We start from the raw sequence: 24241 nt of genomic DNA on the forward strand, positions 1-24241 counted from the left end.
AATGGTTAAGCTACGCCAGGTACCACACGCTTCTTTCTACTGTACTCGCGCCCAAAAACACTGCACATTTTGAAATTTGTTAGTGCGGAGCTGTTTAATTATATGGAGTTTCTGGTGAACTATTACACGCTTTTCTCTACATTTTAGATTGCAGTGAAATCGTGGTGACATTTTTATTGTATTAAATGTGTTTGTGTAAAAGATTCAAGGTGTGGTTGTTAAATGTCACGTAGTTTATTGACCAAACTCATGTTAGCGTCATTTTCTCATCGCTTTAAATAGTGACACGCTGAAAATGCGTTTTGAAATATTTGTTCACACCAGTACTCAAACATATATTAGCTTACAAAGCACAAAACACGCTATTAAAGTATACATTTGTTGTTTATTTCTAGCAGTCTACAGTTTCATATCAGTTACGAATGCATTTGCATGCACTAATCCTCACAAATAAAATTGTTTAGCTTGTTTAGATCGTATTTGGTTAGTTAAATGCTTAATAATAGTTGAACATTGTTTAAAATAGTGTTGCAATCGTTTCACTTGTTGAATTACATGGATACAGTTTGTTGAAAGTAGTTTAGGTTGATAATTAATTAACATTTCTTTCAAGAGAACGCTTTGCAACAATTTTTCTCTGTTGACTTTTGCCTGAACAGTTCAATGTGAAAATACATGAAAACCCCATTTTATCGTCTCATTCTCATTGTAAGCTGTCATTAGCAAGCGTTCAAAGCCGCACAACTAACTGCTGCATATTAAAAAAGTTAAAATTCTCACTCACTTTGTGACATGATTTGTATACTTTAGCAGACTACTTTTAAGATACAAGTATTGTTGGTGGCTGTTTGTCATTACATGCCATTTGAATTTTTTTAGTCTGGCTTTTCTTTGACTTCATCAGATTCTTTATCACAGCATTGTGACGCTAGTTGGAAATGATCGATAAAGCATCGAATTAAAAAGAACCATAAGGATTAGATACAATGTAGCTTAGTTTATTCACTGCAGCCAAAGCTCTACACACAAAGTTAATTCATTACATAATCTGTTAAAATGATTGTATGCTTAAAAATGTTTTATTAAGTTACTGTGTAACTTGTTTCAGTCAAAAAAATACATAGGATAACTTCTTGGTAATTACTATAGATAAAGAAAACACATATACTACAGATATACTACATATGTTACTACAGATAATAAAACGGATAAAAAAAACCGAATGGATTGCTTAAAGTTATGTAAAACCTAAGTTATGTATAAGAAAGACAAAATGAATCAAGCAATAGTTTAAAAAAGTTGTTTACCATAATGTGGAAACAGTAATATAGACTCCGCTATGTTGTTCAGATTTGTTTGTATGTAGCGGCCTAGTGATATAAATACTTGCTCCCCCAACACTACATGTTGGCGAAGTTTAAATTAACTTGTAATTAACTTTTGTTTGTAATTTTAACTATTTCATTTGACTTAAAAATCAACATGTCGAGAAAATACAAACGTACAAAAGTGTATGTTGAAAATTTCTTCTGGTGTCAAATATTTGCCAAAATTTGACAAAGTATATAGGAAAAACTTTGTCGAGGTGGTCATCGAAAAATTTAGATGTACTTATTTTATAGACAGACAAGATTTCATCATTTCTATTATATAACTCTGTTAACACATACAGTCTAGATGACATCATTGATTAAACCAAATCATGATTTTGAAAGCAGTCGTAATGCCCCCTTACAAATACAGTGCACCCTTAGGATACGATGTTGCTCTGTTCCAAGGTTGGCATCATATGGTGAAAAATTCGTATTTAGGAGTATAGACACCATTGTAATTATACAATGCAAACACCCCTGGTAAAAATCGTCAAAATTTTATAAAAATGTGTACATATTGAAAATTAGCAACAAAATAGTATGTTAACTTTAGCAATTATAGTTACCTACAATAACTGTATTGTATTCAGTGTATTTTAATGATTACGATCTGCAATAAAATGCAACGTGTGTACCAAATGCAGCATGTACAGTAAAAGTTCTTACCTTCAAGATGTACGTATAATATAAACTTTCCGTTTACTTCAAATAAGTTTAGCTTACTAAACTCACACTTGAAACTAAGTTTTAGTATATCTTTTAGCTATTTTACTGAATTTTAACTTAATAACACGAAAACTTCATTCTTCAACAGTTTCTGTCTTCACTATAACATTTACCATGAGTGGTTAAAACCTTTTTCAACCTAATTCAACAAAAAAGGCCGAGCGATGCAGTTATCGAAAGCGGCCTCTCACACACTTGACCATTTAATTGCCATCGAAAAAAAAAGTGAAATTTTATTTACTATACAGTATGTACATACCTTTGGAGAAACATGATTTGAGCTGGTACATGTAGCGAGTAGAGCAGAGAGGTGGCAAAGACGTATCAATGCTAATTATGTTACACCTAAAAATAAATTTTATACGTAAGGAAATGGAATTTTTTAGCAGGCTAAAAAAAGTTGTCTAATCCTGTCGCTATTTTCTCAACCGGTTTTAAAAGAAGTTTAACATTTTTGAGTCATGAAAAGCAGAAATAGTCAGGAAGACACAGCTTTGCTGCTGGTGCAAAGAGTGCTCTAAGAAAACAAGCTAACTTGGTGCAATGTAGAAGATAGCCTACTTGATCACTTGAGGATGATGCTTGCTGGTGCAATGCAGAAAGTTGCTAGCGAGCTAACTCTTGTGAAAAGGATCCAGAAAAGGTTGTGCAGTAGTTTTTCTTGCATGAAATGTGCACAAGAATCAATGTAACCATACATGTGGAAGTTTGTAAGTATTTATACCCTAGAAGGCAAAGCTTTAGCAGGCTCTAGAAAGTAATGTGGATGCATCAAATATCTTGAGTAGCTAGTTATATATGAGTTACATACATTCGATGATTTGTATGTACATAGTAGAAAACAGGCCCGCCTGCAAAGACACGATTAAACAGGAAAATAAAACATAAAATCAAAATGAAATAAGTAAAACATGACATAAAATAAAAAATGAAATGAATAAAACATGAAAAACACACCACTCAAAGAAGATAAATTAACGATTTACATTATACATGCATTGTACAATATCGTTCTTATGTACCAGTAAATTAAACACTTGAAATTTTTCTGCCGATATAGGTTTTTCCGTCTCTTCTACTTCCTTGCTACTACTAAATGGTTGCTCCACTTGAACGCTGATTTCGTGCCTGGCCTCGAACTTCTTCAAGTCATCAGTCCTAAGCTCCTCCTTGTGTTTGCTTTAACGAATTTCTTGTTTTCAATATCAATAATCACAATTGTTAATTGATTGCGACCATATTCCTTGGCAATATTAACAATACAAGCGCCTTTTTCCTATTTATTTATGACCTGACCTCCAACTTTGTTGTCAGAGAAATCATTTTTCCTTTGTCTTGTAATGTTTGTATCGGTATCCAATTCCAGAGCTAACGAATTAAGTACAGATACTTGTAGCTATAGGCGTATGCTGAATAAGCTTATAGTAAAATGGAGTATAACACTAAAAATGAATATTTGCTCTTGCTTACGCACTTTTCACAAAATTTACCACATGAAATGCTGACCTGAAAGAAGTCGGTCCTCGTGTCTCTTCTAAACGTTGTGAAAATGTTGTCGACGAACCGCATTTCAGCCTCTTTGTTATTTCGACGTACGTAATAAGCACACCGACTGCCAAATTTGAACTCGAGCAAAAATCTTCTTGAATTCTTATGGTGAAATAAATATCGTATGGTTAGGTGAAAATCTTACTATGTTCAACTTCGGTAAGGTGAAAACATCATATATCAGGGTAATCATATCCTGAGGGTGCACTGTATGTAACTTTCAGCAATGAGATTTCTGCACCTACAGTTGTGTATATGAAAAATCCAAAACAGCGCCAACACCTTTGCTTCTTGCTCTAAAAATAATGAAAGTATACTCTTTTGGTTTGAAAGCCAAAAACAGCGACTCCTATTGTCATCAATGACTAAATATTTTTTGTACCAAGCAGACTAATTTTGTTTGGCATATTGATAGAGGGTTTTTAGAAAAGTGGTTTGCTGGGTTAAAAGAAATGCGAAAATGACCATTTTCATATTTCTTTAAACCATAAATTTTAGACTTGCGAAGCATAACTTTGCAAGTCTAAAATTTATGCTCAAGTGTATTGGACAAAAAACCTAATAAACCTAAAAACGAATTTTTCCCTGAGTAGGATACCCTTGTTCCAGCGAACCTTCCTTTGTTTGATTTGCTGACTATAGTTTATATTATATTTTTCTGACTTATCTTCTTGGTAAAAATGTGTGCAACCCGTAGCCACACACATCAGTTAAATTTTACCTTATTCTAAATATGCCAAAGGTGGTTGCACCGTTTTTTCATGTTAGAAATGTTGGATAGACTTGAATACACATACTTCTATCAAAGGACGTGTATGGAAAATTAACATGTTTGTGGCAAATAGTGTTTCCATTTAATGATTTTTCACGCTTACATACTTTTTTATGGTGTTCCTCACATACGAGCATTTTATTCACATTAAATACTTTGGTAATAATAGAACTCTTTTGAGATATTAATATTTCTTGTTACTTTCTTGAGGTATTAATGGTTATCGGCGAGTTTGATTGGTTAGTTTATTTTTATAGAACTCATTACTAGATCTACCGTATTTATCTATAATAGCCCATTTTTATAGATATTTTGATTTATAGATAATTTTTTAGATCTGTACCTAACATAAAAGAAGCATTCCTTGGTCTGACCTGATAATCATGTTCTGGTTTGACTCTATTTGATGCTATTAAATGTTACTAAACTGACTATCAACATATATTTTTTCTTAGAGCAAAAGTAAATAAATGTAATGATAGTCTATTTCTGTTAGTTGTTTGTCATAGTATTTGGAGGCATTTTGTGATGCTATGGACATGCAGCATAAGCTCTTGTAGACCAAGATTTTCTGCTCCTGATAAAAAAAGCTCCTGATGGAATAGCACATCTATGCAGTATTTCCACTGTTTTAAAATGATTTTGACAAATTCAGGCTTTGTAATTGCTGATGTAACTCTCATCAACAATGCTGATGTTCATAGCTGTATGATGACAGAAAGAATACATACATAAATTCCACTGAATGTAAATAATTTACGTAAAGTTTTAGCACCGTACTACATAAAAAATTCCACATAATGTAAAGCATCAAGTTGGCGCAAGTTCTCAAATTTGATTTGCAAAATGAGTCTCGTAGTAAAAGTAGCATTTTCTCTTCGACTGCACTTGGGAGAGAAAGCGGCCGATGTTTTGAGGTTTTTGGTGTATCTTTTATATCTATTTTTTTCGTTTTCTACTATCAGTTCATTGCACTTTTATTGGCTTATATATATTTGCCAATGCATTTGAAGACTCCGTATCCGGTGCCTGAGCTTTTACTCCCTTTTTGGTACTTGGTACTAAAAATTGTTGAATATTTCTTTTTTTGATAAAGTTTGAAAAGATCTTGAACATTATTAGGCTATTTAAATGTGTTTTACGTCTCGTATAACATAAACCCCTGTAGATAACGTAAACATACTCGGAACAGATTATTTTCGTTGTAGGAGCATCTACTGCAGTATGACAATTTGGATGCCGTTTTTGTAGTTTTTTGCATTATGTTTTTTTCAAATATGTCTTTTATTACAGGTTGATAAATAAAGGCCTTGAAGGTTCCTGAGTTATAGTTTACTTGTGCTTATCAGCGGAGTCCCATGGAGTTGTGCTCCCTTTGAATGTGATGGTGAGAGTTACAAGTTTGTTTTAGTAGATTTGTCTACTCGTTAATCTTGGTCAACTGGCCAGATTGCCACAGACAGGTGCAAGTGAACCTCGAGTGTGATTACCTGACATTATATTGTTTATAAAATTTAAGTACTAAATGTACGCAACTAAGTGACATTCTTATAAAAGTTGAGTTATAAATTGCAAACACCATTTTAGACACTCTCAAGCTAATTGTACCATTTGTGTCATGTTAGAAATGCTGAATAGACTCAATAGTACATCTATTGAAGATCTGTGTAAAAAATTTACATAGCTATGTGGAAAATAGTGTTTCCATTTTGTAACTTTTTTGTAGAATTTGACAGAATATAGTTAAAGTACTATTTATACAGTATCCTTCAATGGTTACTCAATTCCATCACAAGAAGTCAATTCACATGAAATATTTATGTTGATAATATAAATAATAATATAAATAATATTAAACATGTTGATAAAGATGGGAACAATGTTGCTTTCTTGAGATGTTAATGCTCGCCTATATTTGGACAATTTGATTGGATAATATATTTTTATTGGACCAAAGTTCTCCTCCATGGAACTGTTAGTTTGCTTAGACTGCGCTTTGGTTTGAGTTAGTGTGATAACTCCTTGCCAACTGCTGCTGCATTCAAAATGGGAAATTTTTAAACAAACTGCCTTGGTTGTTGTGCCGCTGCCAACCAAGACTAACCAACAACTAGCATTACAACGTCCACAGAGATTTTGCGCAATAAATAAATATTATAAATATTTATTAAATATTTGTAATATAATAAATAAATTCTACAATAAATACTTTTTGCTGCCTGTCTTTGTCTGCATCTTCTTTTTAAAATTTCAAATCCTCATTTTCATTTTATGAACTGTTAGTACAAGTCATAGTAATGGAGATTTTATTGCCGTTCTTGCTGAAATAGGTCAGTTCTCTTGTGATTAGTTGTGATGACTACAAACCATCATATGCTGTCAATATGCTATTTCTGAGCATTTCTAAAGTCAGCAAAATATAAACTAATAAGTTTTTAAGTTTTGTTGTTGAAGCGTACAACAATATTAAGTAAACAAGGAGGTAGCATGCCTCATCTTTTCTTTATATAGAAATGTTAAAACAACAGACCTTTTAGATTTTTGCCGCAGCTATGAAAATGTTTAGCCAGCTGGACCGTCTCATCACATAAAATGTTTGTCATTCCATTTCAATATAAATTGAAGACAAAAAAGATTTTTTTGCTTTTGAAAAATTGCAAAAATTGTTTGTTACTCACTTTAATGAGAATTTTGCCTTTGTTTTCCAGCTATAATTTGTTCTAATGTGAATCTGTCAAAATCTATTTCAGATTTGTTTCATGTTTTCCCCTTTATGCGGTGGTGCGATAAAATGCTGTTAACTTTGCATTCTCACCGTTGTTACCACAATATTTCAAAGTGAAATCAGACTTTTGTCATATTTTTTGTGCAGCAAGAGCTAAAAGATTTTACATGCTTTTTTGTAAAGCATGACAGCAAAACTGAAAACAAATCTTTACAATAACGGGAGTTGTGTCCATCTGTCCGATACTATGTTTTGAGGTTAGGAAAAAATAATGCCGCAGACAGGAATCAAACCGAGATATTTGGATGGTTGGACAGCCAGAAACATTACAAACTACGCCACTCGATGACCTTGCTGCATTGCGGAATAATTGTGTGAATAGCTATTACACATGACGATCTCACTGCGCACTAGACTGCCAGCATGCTAGTGATACTAAATTTTGCTTGCTATTGCACTATTTGCTATAATGGTATAATACTGCTAGCATTGATTGACACCAGCACACAATACATATATGTATTTAGATTCTTTGTTTCTCAAGAATGAAAAGTATGACACCCATAATTATACTAGTTAGTGATTAGTTTTTGGGTTTTTACGTAGGTTGGTTTAAAATAGCTATCAGCCAGTTTTTAACGAATCTACATAAAAATCTAAACAAAAGAACCTGTAATAATATGTTGTCCAAAGCACTATATGTTATGATGATTGTATATTATTATATACTAGTATGCTGGCAGATCCGTGCGTCGTGAGAGATCATCAGGTGTAATAACTATGTGAACAATTATTCTTCACTTTATAAAGGTGGTTGAGTAGCGTAGTTTTAGCATGCTCGGCTGCAAAACGGAATATTTGAGTTTGATTCCTATGCACGGCAATCTTTTTTTCTAGCACTTTTACCGTGGCTTTAGATGAAAGACACGGTTTTATTATAGTGAATATTTACGATGTAGTTGATCTAGTAGCTACATAGCCATAATGACAATATTTCACATTTGCCATCAACATGTGCTACTTCTAGTGTACCAAACAAGTATAAGATTCCACAAGGAAGTTGTTCTTCATTAAAGTAACCTTCTCATTCCCCTACTTAGCCGTACTCATTTCTCCTTCAAGAAGCTGTCAAGGGTGTCGCAACTCTTAAAGTTAATTTCAATGCTCTACTAATTGATTGTTCATTGAGCCACACTAGGAATATATTAACTAGTTGTTTGAATTGTTTTATTTTGTGTCTCTAGAAAGTTCTAGAAGCATTTAGCATCTGCTTTAAAGATTTGCTCACACTCGGAAGTTTTTGTGTATAAATAATAATTTGTAATTTCTATTACATTTCCTTTTGCCACTTCTATTGCCTACAGTAACTTGCTGTGCTTACAAGCTTTTCAGTTCAGGAAGAACTACCTGTGAATGAATGAATTTTTAGTTGCATGTCTATAACAGTTATTAGTAAACATCAACAAAACTGATGTTTTTCATTACATGCCAAAACGAAAATATAAAGGCAAAAATCTGGAATTAAAGGATGAGTTGAACAAATGTTTTAAAAGTTGGTTATCTAAATAGTATAACAGAGGAGTTGGAATAGAGATATGTATGTTGTAGTAACAGAGTTCATAAACTCAAACATATGATGGTAGTGAGTCGATATCATAGAATAGAACATCTATACACCGTAAAACCTCTATTTGAACACAAGGGCGCTCTATTTTTCAACCCTTTTCTTTTTGTGGCGTTTTGTTAGAGGTGATGCCTAAATAGAGGGTGGCGTTGTGTTTTTCAAATAGCTGGTCAGAATTTTGGGAAGATAACTTCATCCCTTTTTCGTGCGAAGCGAATAACGCCTATATTAGCACTCTCCTTTGAGCGGAGCGACACTAGCCCCTTCTGGGTGTAATAAGTCTGCTAATTAACCTAAAAATTCTTGTGGATCTCTAAATAAATGCGCATTAGGAAGCCGAGAAATATCTCTATCAGTTGGTATCTATTGCTTGCAATTAACCTGCGATGATCTTATAGCCTGCGTTGCAATTTGTTGGAGCTTTCAATTTTCTATTTCATTCTGAATTTGAAGGCATATTTTTATTTTATTACTCTATTTAACAATGTTGCATTAAATCTCATTACACTCATTTATATGTTTGCTACAGATTGCAGTCAACACTGGCTTTTTATGTACAACGAGCGTCGATCCATTGTGAGCTTGAGTAGCCACAAGGATGCTATTTAATAATAAGCTATAAGCCTGCAAATTTCAAGTTGTATGCTATTGATCTATTAAATGCTACAAACATATGTTCAAGAACAAGTGAAATAAGGAAACCAGAATTATAATACTTGCAGAAACAAAATTATTATTTTTTAAACAAAAATATTTAAGAATTAAATAATTAATTGAATTGATTGTTATTAATCAAAGAATTAATTGTTATTGATATAACCGAGTCATTATTAGTACTATTTTGTGGATACTTCTACTGATCACTTTCTATAATGGGTTCTTAAACATCAAAGGGTATCAAAGCAGTGGTGTTCAATTAGAGGGTGGTAATCTATTTTTCAACCCTTCTCCTATAGTGGCGGTCAAATAGAGGTGTCGTTCGATAAGAGATTTTGCAGTACGTAATTCCTCGCTCGCGTGTTCAGTTATAACAAAAAAGCTTTAGGAATGGAAACCCACTTTGCACTCTGGAATTGGACTTGGAAACCCTGGTTCTGTAGACAGGCGTGCTATCACCTATGCCACACGGTTTACTTGCCACTTTATGGAATGATTGTGCACATAGTTATTACACCTGCCAATTTATAATGGCAATTAATTAAAATACTCTTACTTCAGCTAGCACTAAGTTACTAAAGAAGAATTTTACTAGAAAAAAATGTGTCCCCAGACTTCCCCAAAATGCTATAAATATATGTATACTAGCTGTGCTACCCGGTGTTGCTCGGGTAATAAAAAACTTTTTGGGTAGAAAATTAATTTGTAAACATAAAAACTAAGCAAGACCATTGTGGTGTATCATAAATCACAGATTTTTTCAAATAGTTGAAGTAACTTCAAAATCGCAGTTCTCTAACGTTGCCAGAGTGACACATGTTTTTGAAATGTTTGAAGAAACTAGACGAGTTGTGCACATAACCAATATATCATTTCATAGAGAATTGCAAGCTTTATCAGAATATAGCATTTAATAAGTTCAAAGGACCCTTAATAAGCATGCAAAAAACCTCTCCAAATGTTGCAACGGTGATTATGGACAGACCCATTTAACATATAACAACATTTGCCATTCTAACTTTCAAACTACATATCATACTAAAAGTATTTTGTGTAATTGAAATAAATTAAGAAAGAAAATAAAAACAACTGTAAAGGTTTTCAAACTTTGTCAAACATCTTTTAAACTTCATATCATGAGGAAAATGTTTCGTGCAGGTCAAATAAATTAAAAAAAATAAAACGGCTATAAAAAGGTTTAGGTGTAAATGTGAAAATTTTTAAATTTAAGTGTGGAATAATTAGCAAGTAATAACTAAATTAAGTTGGTTTTGCTACGATTACAATAAAAAATGACTCGGCAATGATACAGTTAATACGAATTGAGAAAACAAAAAAATATCCTGAATATGTAGAATTAATAATAACAATTCTTGCATACAAGTGTGAGTGTATAAAAAAGGTTACTGTTCTGCTAGAAGCTATTCATCAAAACTTGAATACGGAGACAACATAATTGTCCGCGCGAGAAGAATTGGCCTGGGCCACAGATATAGTAATCGATCCTTACAAATAATATTTCTTAACAGGGGTATCGTAACGCGTGGCCGCATCGCTAAAATAATCAGCGTGCGCTATTATAGCCGGAATGACGAAGCTACAGACATACTTTGACAAATATAAATAGATATAGCATAAACTTAATTAAACTTATATCACACACAGAAATAAATGAACACGTTGGTTTTAAAGTTAGAATGGTGAAAGTTGTAGGCCCTATATCTTAAATAAAAGATATTCTGTTTTTTGTGCAAAAACTTTTTTTTGTACCCATGCAATGCCAGGTATTCAGCTGGTAGTTTACTAAATTTAGGTTTAAAATGTGCTGAGCTACATAAATGAGCAGTGAATGCTTAATATTTTTTATCAAGAATTAAAATACCAACATGTTTTGTGGTTGCACCATAGGAACAAACAAACCAACTAGCTCACTCTAAGTGAGCCAAAGAGGGATTTGGTATCGATTATTACGTTGTCTCTCACATTTTTCTGCTATTTCAATTATCTGCAGTAAGTAATGGCACCTGCCAACTTTTCTCAGATAGTGGAATACGCTTCATTTTAATATGGTTGTAGATACATTTTAGCGCTTCCGATGAACAAACGTCACAGTGACTTGAAATGTAAGGTTAAAAATCATTTTCAAATCAAAGATATTAGCTCCAGAATGCTATAATAAGAGTAATAAGATTAACAATGATGTAAATAAATTGTAAATAAGTTGCAATCAATTTGTATTTCTCCTCATTATCCAGATTGTCCTTGTTTTTGCAATCTAAACCTTACTCATGTGTTCTTAGCGAAATAATAACACATGTGAGTTTGGCTTCAAACTTTCAGCGATGTAGAGCATTTGCCAACTTCTACACATTTTGTTAACCCTTTGGCAGGCAGAGCGACATTATTGTCGTTTCGCGATACTAACACCAATAGGCAGATCGACTATTATGTCACCACGCGAACGTGTTTTGTAAATTGATTTCTGGTTAGCTTATTGCGTTTTTTTATTTAGTTTTTTGCTAATAGTAAACTAAAATATATTGGTCTCTGTTATCAACTAAAAAATTAGCCGTTTTGAGAAAAAAAATGATCGTTTTTGCAATACTAAACGAACGAAAAATCTGAAATAAAAATCGTATTTGAATAAAATGGAGATTTTTGTTTGTAGCTTGTTTATGCTTCTGTTACTGCTTTCTGAATATTTTCCCAGAATGAATAAACTTTCTTTTACTGTCATGGCGTCCTCCAAAGGCTATAGACAAAGGCAAAGCTATAGAGGAACAATAATAAGCACATGGTGTCAAGATTGTGGTGTAGGCCTCTGCAAGGGCAAATGCTTCCAAAATTACTATAGCTAGCGAAACCCTTATATAAGAATTTGACTTATAAATGTTTATTTGTATTTACCTGTATAATAAAAACACAATACGCATATACAATATCATAAATAAGTGTATCAATGATTTTTTTTTACATCAATTTTTGAAAAATTAATCTGCCCAGGGGTCTCAAATTGCCCAAAAAAACTTGCCTGCGAAAAGGTTAACTCGCAGTGATACTATAAGATATTGGTACAGAAGAGAAATTGAATAACAAGAAAAAGCAGACAACCCCAACCAATTTTTATGCTCCGCTTGTCTAATCTGTGATTCTAGTTTTCTAAGACTCACATTTGCAATTATAATTTTGTTTTCGTGCTTTAGCATGGTACATACTGGTTGCAATGCGAACTTCCTGTTGGAGAATCACCACAATCGATGAGTGATTTGTTTGTGAAAGTTGTGCATAATTATTTTCCTGTTCACGCAATACGCTACTAGGACAGGTTGAAGTAAACAAACATCCTGGTAGCTGATTGCGTCATAGAACAACTAATATATCTTCTCTTTACGCTGCGATGCATTCCTCTCACAAAAACAACTTTTTTTGATGAAATATTTTACACACTAGACTAGCGCATATAGAGCATCTCTAGCCGCTTGAACAGAAGTTCTCATGCCCAAACATTTCTTTAGCATTCTATCTCTATCTGTTTGTCTTAATCTTTTAATTCTCACTTTACCAGGGTCGTAGAAACTATGTACACTTTTTATTACTGCAATACATGTAATGATGTACATATAACCAAATTGTCTCTAACTGTATATTACTAGTATATGTACATATAATAGTCAATATTATACAACTTATTATAAGTATTATATATTAGGCCTATTATAATATAGAATACTTATAATAATATTAATATAATATATTAAAATATTATATCTATTAATATATTATATATTATAATTATATTGTAATAATTTATTATGTTTATATGTATATATAACTACTATTATATGTATTTATACTATAATTAGTTTAATATTGATAGCTTTAGACCAACAGTTATTTAACACACATTATACATATTATTATGCAACATGGTATCTGCTTAGCTGAAATACCTGCTGGTACTCAGGTATGTATCTAAAGCCTGGTTCCCATATACGCCGCAAAGCACCGGTGACAGCACCGCAAGCTATCAGTGGTATCATCGAGTACTGCCGGTAGTTGCCGGCGGCAATACAAGTGTTTCGTGCTGTTCAAATTTTGTGAAGAGCCGCAGGCAAAACCTTCCTGAAGTGCACTATACAGGTGAAGGTCAGCATTATCAAAACAGCATGGTGAGCGAACATTTTTCACGAGGTTATTAGCGATGCAGCTTAATGTGAACAGAAGCCCCCTAGTGTCGCAAGCGTTTTGCTGCGCAAGATTACCGCCGGGTCTCGCAATCGATATAGGAATCAGGCTTTACTCACTATTACTTTCCCATTCTATGATGACCCTTTTATGATGACCATTCTATAATCGTACTTTTGCTTAATCTGAGCGTTTTAACTTCGATCGGGTTTTGCCGATTTTAATCTTACAACATTCTGGAAGTCAAATCACAGCAAACATAAAAATAATTATAAATGAGAGAAAAATACAGACAAGGTACTTTCTGATAAAATCTACTAAAAACTTGTGAAAGTTCATATTTAAGTATAGTTTGCAGGTTATAAAAGCTACGTTATTTGAACAATGTTGTTTTAAAACACAAATAACTATGCTACTAAGATATGAGTACATAATACTTGTGATTAATCTGATGTTAGTTATCTTGGACTGACGGGTTTTGTAGATCTAATTATACTTATTGCTAATTATATATATATATATTATTATATATATTATTATTGCTAATTATAATATATACATCTAATTATATATATTGCTAACTACATGTATATATTATTAGTTATAATATATAGTTATATATATTATTTTATATATAACTATATTATATATATTATTATATATATTATTATTGCTAATTATAATATATATCTAATTATATATATTATATATAACTAGAAATTCCACTGTCATACAGCCCACGACCAAAGTGATATTGGAAAAAAGAAAGGGTGCTGATGGTTGAGAAATGCAATATTAGCAGTCAAATGGCACTGCAGTGCAATAGGATAACTGCAATGGTAGCTGTAATGTACTGGGTGTGGGTGTTATTATATACAACAAACAGCAATAATGAAAGAAAAGATTATATGTTTATATCTCTCCCCCTGCAATAGGAGAAATGCAATATTGGCCAATATTAGAAGTAAAATGCACTGATATTATTAGAATAACCAATATTATTAATATAGTAATAATATAAAACCAATGCACAATTTTGTTTAAATTTCAAAACGTCATAGCTAACAATATCAAGAAGTGATATTTATATAGATTTTTAGAAAATCTATTTAAAAAAGTGTTTGGTCATGACAAACAGCAATAATGAAAGGAAAAGATTATATGTTTATATCTCTCCCCCTGCAATAGGAGAAATATTAGAAGTAAAATGCACTGATATTATTAGAATAACCAATATTATTAATATAGTAATACAGTAATAATAGGAAACAAATGAACAATTTTGTTTACATTTACAAACGTCCTATCTAACAATATCAAGAAGTATCAAAAAGAATATCCAAACTTAGTAATAGTAATACAGTAATAATAGAAAACCAATGCACAATTTTGTTTACATTTCAAAACGTCATAGCTAACAATATCAAGAAGTATCAAGAAGAATATTCAAACTTATAATTAAATATCGTAATATCATAAAAATTGTTAAAAAAATATCATCGTCATTTCCTTTACTTCCACTGCGTTGGACATCAGTTAGAATACCAAAGCACTCAAATGTGTCTGAAATGTCAGTTAATTTGAAATCGGCAAAAATGAAACGATTTCAGTACTCCTTACGTTAATTACCGAAACCTTCGGCAATTCGACAATGCTATAGACTGGAGAAAAGTGCACGTTATGTTTTCATGAAATGCGCACGACTTAATCGTTCTATTCTTTGTCGCTCGGCGTTTCAATTTCCGGTCTGAACTTTTATAAAAGTGAGGCTTAACAAGTTTTAATAACGATTTTCGTCAAAATAAATCTGTCTATTTGTGTATAATCCGATCAGATGGGTAAGTTTTAAGATAATAACGACGGTTTACAAAGACTTGGTAACATATTTAAATAGGTTTGTATGTGTTTTGTATTGTTATTATACTTTAATGACTCTACAAAACGATGGTTAAATTTGTTGATGAAATTTTGATACAAGGGTATCGTCTCATTGTTGATGAATAATTTTCAGGAGTTGTGTGCACATGTGCATTTATCATAAATCTCCCAACCAATCGCTTCGCTCTGTTTGGTCGTGGGATTATATATATATTATATATAATTATATTATATATATCTAATTTATATATAATTGTGCATCATCTGCGTAGTGTAAGACTCGTCAGCTTTCAGTTAAGTTTTGCCTAAAACTTGGTGCTGTATGTGTCTTTCCTATTCTATGTGTATATCTATCAATACACCTCACATGATATATATATCCATGACATGCGCACTTAATGCTCATATTACAAAGTTAATTTAAATCTTTTTACATGTAATAAATACGACCTTCCTAATCAGAAGGGATAAAAAACTGATTACGGAGAGATAAACAAACATCTTTGTAGCATGTCTCAGTAAATTTAATGAGATTTACACAGATAAAACCATAGAGAAAAAGGAGTGGTACTTGATAGTAATGGCGAATAACTAACAGAAGTTAGAAGCAAGAAATTTATACAAAAACTCTACACCGTATGTACAGAATGTTGTAAATCACAAAACAGTATTTTAGACCTTATAAATGGTAGGAAGATATTATTGTACAATCGTATGCTTGCCAGTCTTGTGTCCTGTGAAAGATCATCACGATTAATAACTACATTCATAATTATTCATTTGATGTAGCAAGATGACTAAATAGTGTAATGGTAGTGTGGTTGCTTTTTGATTCTGATACCTTGGGTTTCGATTCCTGTGCAGGGCAATCTTTTTCCTAATGTTGCTCAGCATTGCTTCGAATAGATGGATGGACACTGCTTTTATTATAGTAAAGATTGACTTTTGTTTTTTTTTACATAAATTGATCATGAATGTAGTATGGGACAAATATACTCTTAGCAACATTTCAACTAGAACAAACATACTGGAAATCATTAGTCACGCCTATTGAAATTGTTTTAGATGACTTCGGGGTCACATTAAGGCTAGACTATTCACACCTGTGTCAATTTTTTTGATACAAAACATTCTATTTATAGTATCTTATTATTTTCTGCTCTATTTTATGTTCCGTTAAAAATGAGGCTGGAGACCACACGTAGAGTTTTTGAACTTTGAAGATTGTAAGTAATCAGAAACAGGTGACTGCGTAGGTACTTGTTGACGTGTTACTGTCTTAAATTAAATAAACCGAGGACATCTTGGGTACATCATTATATTTAAGACCTCAATTTGGTACACAGAAGGTTAACATAAACAGGTTTAATAAAGATGTGTTGATTCTTATTTTTGTTCTAGCACTTTGCACTCATTCCGTCGTGATATCTCTTATTTTTCATGGTTAATAGGCACCAGCACTTTCTAGGAAAAGTGAAAATCCCTGACATAGAAACTATTAAACTCACATCTGATGAAGTCACTTGTTATTAATGACAAGTATTTTCCACCACTTTATTAGACGCTTTTGAGGGTGTTTAAAAGGCATAGTATAAGGCATCGCAAGTGCGTTGTTTTTTTAAATTTTGCAAAGCGTGACAGGAAAACAGTGAACCGTGGCAGCTGCTATCACAGAGATGCTCATGGAGAGATCTCACCGGGTCAAAGTATAAGAGAGAGATTTACGCATTTTATTTATTTTCGTCAATTTTTGATGAACATTTTTTACCCCACCAAGTACTGCAGGCGTGAAATCTGGGCCACAAAATAGCGAGGATTACCGCCTTTCTCCTCGTTACAAGCATCCTTAGAATTATTGAGTGCTTATTGTTGTGTGTGTATATCTATGAGCTGGTGCTGAACAATGCAAATGTAGAGTAAAATCTACATACAGAATCTATGCATTGCGAGATCTGTATCATTTGTTAAGGTCGTCGTTTGTGAAAGTCATGGTTTATGATGGTCGTTGTTTGTCAAACTCGTTGTTTGTCAAACTCGTTGTTTTCCAAGGTCATTGTTTGCCAATGTCATCATTTGTCAAGGTCGTAGTTTGTCAAATTTGTAGTTCGTCAAGGTCGACATTTGTCAAGGTCGTCGTTTGTCAAGGTCATCGTTTGTCAAGGTCTTCATTTGTCAAGGTCTTCATTTGTCAAGGTCTTCATTTGTCAAGGTCGTCATTTGTTGGAGCGGATATTCTTATTTGTTTATTTTGATTGCTTTGAGAGCCCAGATGCTAAGTTAACTCATGAAACTACTGCAGCTACATGTAATCATACATACATACATGTACTAAAATAATCATATATATATGTAATCATACATACATACGTATACTAAAATAATCATGTATATGTAATCATACATACATGTACTAAAATAATCATATTTGTGTAATCATACATACATACATACATACATACATGTACTAAAGGAAATGCATTATATGAAAAAGTTAGATTATATGTAGGAAGCTCAATGAAGTAGTAAAAAAAGGTTAAATCTTAACTGTTTTCCGAGACATGTGAATAACAGGGTATGCTCAGCTCAGTGAACAACAGTGTAGATAGATGGCTGGTAGGTAGATGAAGTGATAAAAATACACAGAAATAGTTACTCTAACTATGTAACGTTTTCACTAACTTTGCTTATATATATTTTTTAATTTTTGCCTCCGATCTTTGCTTTTCCGTCTGCTTTTATGTACTGAACTGCGATGCTTCGAAAAACATTGGATATCAAATGTGGAAGTTACCTTGGATATAAAATACCTTAACATCAAAGGCTAGAAAGTTGATTTGTAGGTTGATCGTAGGTAGAAGTTGACAGTATCAGTTCGTAAAGATTTTGTAAACCAATCAGTGACTTTTGCAGTAAGATAAGCTCTTCTCCGAAATGTATTATCCGAATGATTATTACGATAATACAATCAACAATAACATTCCAAATACAATTTCGTCCGATACAAATGGCTGATGAACATTGATAGCGAGCATACTTGGCGTGCAATCAATATTGTAGATGATATGCTTTATAGATGCATGGGTAGCCCTTTTTCAGTTTCGCTTTAGTCATGGTCTTTGATGAAATCAGCTAGGGATCTATGGTAGGCTACTCCCTAAAATTCAACACTAACACTTTTAGTCATAATATCCATCTAACTATTTGGTCAGTGCCTACTGCTGCCTCACTAATACTGCGTGTCCATGCTTTGAATAGGTTTGGAGTTGCTTTCTACTGACAAATTAGCGCCCTACGGTTTCAACGATGCAGAATTCCATTATATAGATCTTTCCAAGATTAGTGAGGTATCCCTCAAAACAAAACTTGTTAAAGTGGACTCGATTTTAGGTCAAGGTCACTTTTTAACTCATGCATAGTCAAATAGTTGCACTAACAAAGCAGTGTAATTATTTCATCATCCTCAGATGAGCAACCATCTTTGACATGTGAATGTTCATGTAAAGGCAACAAGTCAAGCAACAACAGTTGTGAGTAGTGATAAAACGTTTTTTTCGTAGCAGAGACCTGTGTGGTTCCTGGCTGAAGTGTGCTGAAATTTTTACCTCCACTGGACCGAGCTTAGCCGAGCATTATTGATTTGGATCCATCAGCAGTGAGTGTTTCTACGTCGTCGAAATACTCTCACAACGGATGCTTTTGCATTAATTTAGCGGAATGAAATAGCGTCAAATGCATTCGTATTTTACCATTTGCATGATTCAGACTGGAAGCAACTCCGGTGAACGCAGACGCAGTGAACATGAGGCTTGATGCATATTGTATACAAAATGGCAACTGTCATGGAGTACTTGATAAAACATGCGAGAGACTGGATGTTTTATCAGGACTGGTCTTTTAAAACCAAAGATATTCCCCTAGCTCTCAACCACGCTCTTACAAATAACCTCATTGGCTGTCAAGGCTCTCTTACCACTCGCTTAGAACCAAACTCTACAGTTAAATAAAGTTCTCAACCGCCAGGCAAGTCGCATGACATTGAATGCATTTAAATCTTACTATTTCTATGACTCGAAGTGGAAGCAACTCATTCGAAGCATGGAAACGCAGTGTTCGTAATTCCATCAAAAAAGGAGGAATCTGTCAAGTTCAGTGCTTGTGAACCAAAGTTCTAACAGAAACTTCCTGTAATTGTTTATTGTTTGCCATGTGCAAATGTTTTATTTCTGCTGAAACTTTAGATATGACTCATCATTAATACCCACAGGATTCCGTACCCACTAACGCAATTAAATATTTAAATCAAAACATTCTTCAGAAGGTAGATTAACCGTGAATGATTCTTGACTAGAGGTCAATATTTGTGCTGAACTTGAGGGCACAAGAGGAGACACAAGCATTGTCAATTATAAAATATATTTATTTCAAGGTCAAAGGGTCAGGTCAAATGGTCAAAGCTGTAACGTTATTCCTGTCAACGTTGCTATCCAGTAATAATTCATTCAAATTCATGAGGTAATTTAATGTTTGCTAAAGATTAATGGCTACGTGTGGCATTTCATTGATGTCAAAGAGTTGGTACTAGATTGGTATTGAGTTGGTATGAGTTCGCATTGTCGATTTTATTAGAAAGTATTAATTTTTTTTATCATTTGCAATTGTCTTTGGTGTTTGAGGTGATCTGACTGCCAGGATGTTTCAAGATTAAAATGGATAAAACTTGATCCTGGTTAAAACGCTCAGAAAAATTTAAGTGAAAAATGATGTCACTAATTACTATCGTTGCTATAATTGAAATCGGCTATTGCGTTCAACTTGCAACATTACGCCCCTTCATTCTGTCGGTCTCTCTGCAACTAAAGATCTTAGCCTTTCAACCGTGATCAAGTTTTATCGATTTCAATCTTAAGGCAAACCTCAAACATCAAAACCAATCACAAATGATGGAAAAATATCGATTTAAAAAAATTAATTATTAAATTAAAATATTTCTGATAAAATCTACTAATATTACCGTACTTTTCGGACTATTAGCTGCTACTTTTTTCTGATGATTAGAGCCATGTGGCTTATATAAGGGTACGGCTATTCTGTGGCTTTTTTTCACCGCTATATAGGGCGCATTAACCAGAATCTCCGGTTAGTATACCTCTAGTGGTGAAAGAAAATACGAAACAATGACTAACAGTACTGTTCTGTTAGGCACTATGTTAAAAAGCGTCGGTTAATACGAAACAGTGCCGTTAGGCACTGTTCTGGTTTAAACCGGAAAGTTGCTGCCGTGTTAAAAAGCACCGTCCTGAGTTCTGCGGCCTATACAAAGGTGCAGCCTATGTATTGTTTTATTATCGTTTTTGGAAAATAAAGCAGATGTGGCTTATATAGGGGTGCGGTTTATAGTCTGAAAAGTATGGTACGTGCAAGTTTATCACATCACAGATGCCATGCATAACATTCAACTTGCTAAACTGAATTGAGACTCACGATTGTTTTTTCTTGATGGTTATACAATGAGGATTGCAGGATTCTAATAGCCTACAAGTCTGTGTACAAGAAAATGTACAATACAGTACCTGTTGAATAGTGTTTTGTATACTGTGGCTAGGGCATTTATATATGCATACGGTACTCTCTGTCTTAGAAAAATTCAAACATCTCAGCATCGACGAGCTGTTATTCTCTGAAACTTTTCATAGCTAGTAATATTCGCTTATTTACTACCATTTTTATAAAAATTTCAGTTTGAGTGCTTTTGAAAATAGAGTTGTGCACAGAATTAAAAATATCCATTTTCTACATGTTTGTGTTCCTCTGAAGGCTGCATAAGTGACACGCTGCCAAACCATACCTGGAATGCTCTGATTATTACTTCTATTTTATGAATGAACTTTTACTATAATAAGAGCTGTGTTCGTACTTCCAAAGCTATGGTTAGAGATTAAAATAAAAGCTTTCTTTAAACGGAATTCGAACTCCTGACATTTAGCTTGATAGACCGATACTCTAACATCCTTCCCAATCGTAATATTTACAAATAATAATTATAGTCAGAAATAGTTGCGTAATTCGTCAGTAATAATTACACAATTATTTCTGACAGCCTTCTGGCATGTCAGACTAATTGTGAAGATGTACTTATCATCTGTACTTTATCGGCAAACCTGACGATCTTTCACAGCCTTCTGGACTGCCAGGCTTAGTAGTTTTCAAAACTGTGTTTATATTCACAACATTCTGTCTTTATCATAGTTTCTTTTTTATAGAAATTTTATATATGAAATTTAGTTGTTTGCCATTACTGGTCATTGCCACTTTTTTCACAATTTTTCTTATCAGTGTACAACTCATTAAACATGCTACTAAGATGTTTGTTTTTTTCTCTCGTTGTAATCATGGTTTTACATTACTTTTGATTAGAAGAGGTTAAGTTCATGCCTCTACCAAGTTTCAAATTAATCGTGTAATATGAGCACTAAGTAGATATATGGCGTGGATACATAGCCTACATCATGGGAGATAGATTGATAGATATACTCATAGAGTGGGAAAGAATGATACAAGGTTAGGGCAAAGCTTGAGCTTTACGATGTGACCATTTAATTGTGTAGCGATGATTTTTAAAGGTTGACTTGCAACAAAATTCACATTACAGTTATTTGGTATCGAAAGATTCACCATGTCTTACTCTGTTGTGTTGTAAGTGCCAAATATGTGGAAACGTGATTACAAGCTCTTAAAAGCTCAAAAACGAACAGTTAATCGCAGCCACACGAGACTCCCGTAGTTTGGATTCCCTTTCAAAAACGGCTCAAATGTGATGTAGTTGTGAGAGATGGTTTCTGTTTACACTTTCATGCAACCTTATTCGTCGAAATATTTTCACAAATATACTTCACGCATTCAATAAAACCATGTCTATTGTTCTTACGCGTCTGTTTTATCGTCATTGTAATGTTATCACTTTTAGCAGTGATATCTTAGAACTTACCGTAAAGATTTGTTTAATTTTTTAGTCTTAGTTTGAAGGAGCTTGTAATCACCTTTCCACATATTTTGCACCTACCACACAACAGAGTAAGACATGGTGAATCTTTTCATATCAAATAACGGTAATGTGAATTTTGTTGCAAGTCAACCTTTAAGGAAGACGATGGAAAATCGCGACCATCTAAAGGTATATAGCCAATCGTATAAACGATATAATTGCGTGGTGGCTCTTTATTTTACACATGACGATTTTTAGAGAGTAATACTGGAACTGAAATGCACCGACCTTTTAGTTTTATAATAAGTTCATTCCACGGTTTTCCATGCTCACTGGCATTCATGAAACAAATGTTTCTAATTATTACTAACACAAGACAGTTTTTTAATTTTTTACAAGGTTTTTACGTAATAATACCGTCGCGAATCTTCTATTTGCAATATCAAATCATCTGGTGATTGTTGGAAATCGTGAAGCCATAAGCAGAACTTACCTGAACACTGTTGGGTATGTTAGTTTGTTTTAAACTAAGCAGATATCATGTTGCACAGTATGTATAATATAATATGTATAATCATATTTAAAAGCTGTTAGCTCAAAATAACTAATGTTAAATTAATCATAAGTAGCCCTATTATGTACGTCCACCATTGTATGTTTCAGTTTATGAACTTTCTGTTACTACGAACTGCACTCCATTATCAAACTCCTCTCTGCATTCCCACCAACTTCTAAAACACTTTTTCAATCAATACGCTCAACAGTTCCTCATTCCTGTTTTTCATTTTTCTTCTGGCATATAACGAAAAACATCATTTTTGTTGATAATTTATTATTACCAGTAAGAGATTATACATACATACACACATACATACACATATGTATACACAGATACATACATACACACATACATACATACACACATACATACATACACACATACATACACACATACATACACTCATACATACACACATACATACATACACACATACATACACACATACATACACACATGTATACACAGATACATACATACACAATACATACACACATTCATACATACACACATACATACATACACACATACATACACACATACATACATACACACATACATACATACACTCATACATACACACATACATACACACATACATACACACATACATACACATATGTATACACAGATACATACATACACAATACATACACACATACATACACAATACATACATACATACACACATACATACACATATGTATACACAGATACATACACGCATACATACACTCATACGTACATACACGCATACATACATACATACACGCATACATACACACATACATACACATATGTATACACAGATACATACACGCATACATACACTCATACGTACATACACGCATACATACATACACGCATACATACACGCATGTATACACAGATACATACACGCATGTATACACAGATACATACACACATACATACACACGTACACGCATACACATATACTAGTATTTGCAACAGTGTTCAAATAGTACTGATTTTCATAACAAATTGTATAAAATTGGATCTAATAGCCAAAAGCAAAAATTACTTCCAAAAAAAGACATTTTTCTACTTTTTCTGATGATACTTATCACCCAGAAGTATAGAATATGGTTGGAAGAAATAACACTGATAATATAATGTTACAGGGTGACATGACACATTTTTTTCATATCATCAGGAATGTGGCAACAGGCTCCAGAATATTTTCCTGGTATT

The 24241-nt window shown here is 33.1% G+C and overlaps 1 protein-coding gene across 1 annotated transcript in view; it reads left to right on the plus strand.

Annotated features, from left to right (window-relative positions):
* The window catches only part of LOC137408220 (dual specificity protein phosphatase 16-like), a 63209-nt gene that overhangs the window by 103 nt on the left and 38865 nt on the right, over positions 1-24241 (plus strand). The window contains exon 2 of the mRNA XM_068094637.1: positions 5713-5806. The gene's annotated coding sequence lies outside the window, so the exon portion shown is untranslated. The remainder of the gene's footprint in view (positions 1-5712; positions 5807-24241) is intronic.

The sequence above is a fragment of the Watersipora subatra genome, chromosome 11 (assembly GCF_963576615.1).
Source record: "Watersipora subatra chromosome 11, tzWatSuba1.1, whole genome shotgun sequence".
Classification (NCBI taxonomy): domain Eukaryota; kingdom Metazoa; phylum Bryozoa; class Gymnolaemata; order Cheilostomatida; family Watersiporidae; genus Watersipora; species Watersipora subatra.